Consider the following 1,367-nt stretch of genomic DNA (forward strand, 5'->3'; position numbering starts at 1 on the left):
CTATCTATCTATCTATCTATCTATATATCTATATATCTATCTGTCTGTCTGTCTGTCTGTCCGTCCGTCCGTCCGTCCGTCCGTCCGTCCGTCCGTCCGTCCGTCCGTCCATCTATCTATCTATCTATCTATCTATCTATCTATCTATCTATCTATCTATCTATCTATCTATCTATCTATCTATCTATCTACCTATCTATCTATCTATCTGTCTGTCTGTCTGTCTATCTATCTATCTATCTATCTATCTATCTATCTATCTATCTATCTGTCTGTCTATCTATCTATCTATCTATCTATCTATCTATCTATCTATCTATCTATCTATCTATCTATCTATCTATCTATATATCTATCTATCTATCTATCTATCTATCTATCTGTCTGTCTATCTATCTATCTATATATCTATATATCTATATATCTATCTATCTATCTATCTATCTATCTATCTATCTATCTATCTATCTATCTATCTGTCTGTCTATCTATCTATCTATATATCTATATATCTATCTATCTATCTATCTATCTATCTATCTATCTATCTATCTATCTATCTATCTATCTATCTATCTATCTATCTATCTGTCTGTCTATCTATCTATCTATCTACCTACCTATCTATCTATCTATCTATCTATCTATCTATCTATCTATCTATCTATCTATCTACCTATCTATCTATCTATCTATAAATAGATAGTCTGTCTGTTATTCGCGTATCTCTCACACCGTTCATCCGATTGATTTCAAACGTGACAGGTGTCTTGCTACGGGCATGAGTATGTGCACATCTGCCCCTTCGATAGCTCAGTTGGTAGAGCGGAGGACTGTAGAAGAATAACAATAGACATCCTTAGGTCGCTGGTTCAAATCCAGCTCGAAGGAGGTGATGTTTTGGGGCAACTGTGGTTGAGGAGGTGGACCGGATCACCAAACAGTTGTAGGATTGTTGGTTCGACTCCCTGCTCCTGATGTCATCATTCAGAATGATGCCACAAAAGAGACTGTACCTCGTCAGCTGGTTAAAACCTCTGTTCTGCCGCCTTTTGTCTTCTGTGATGACTTATACCATACCTTAGACCCGTCTCTTCTCCTTAATCTCTCAGTTACCTTCATGAAGTCATACCTGATCTCACTCTGGCTTGTATTTGCTTGTATTAACTTATTATATAATGTTCTTGAATGTCTGCATATCAGCTTTTAATGGTTCCTTCACTGCTTACTAAGGTGACATCAGGGTTCACATCCTAAGAAAGAAGCTGCTCCTGACCAGGTGGGGAGTTACGGTCCTCTGAAATGAGGCCAACGCATAAGTAACTCAAAACTGCATTCTATCAAAAGGCCACCAGGGGGCGACCGTT

General features: G+C 37.7%; 1 non-coding gene across 1 annotated transcript; it reads left to right on the forward strand.

Moving 5' to 3' along the window:
- Positions 1 to 802: 802 nt before the first annotated feature.
- trnay-gua (transfer RNA tyrosine (anticodon GUA)) lies at positions 803 to 891 on the forward strand. Its single transcript is given in 2 exon segments — positions 803 to 839; positions 856 to 891. It is a non-coding gene; the product is annotated as a tRNA-Tyr (tRNA).
- The last annotated feature ends 476 nt before the right edge of the window (positions 892 to 1,367 follow it).

Source organism: Scomber scombrus, unplaced genomic scaffold, assembly GCF_963691925.1.
Source record: "Scomber scombrus unplaced genomic scaffold, fScoSco1.1 SCAFFOLD_53, whole genome shotgun sequence".
In the NCBI taxonomy this organism is placed as follows: Eukaryota; Metazoa; Chordata; class Actinopteri; order Scombriformes; family Scombridae; genus Scomber; species Scomber scombrus.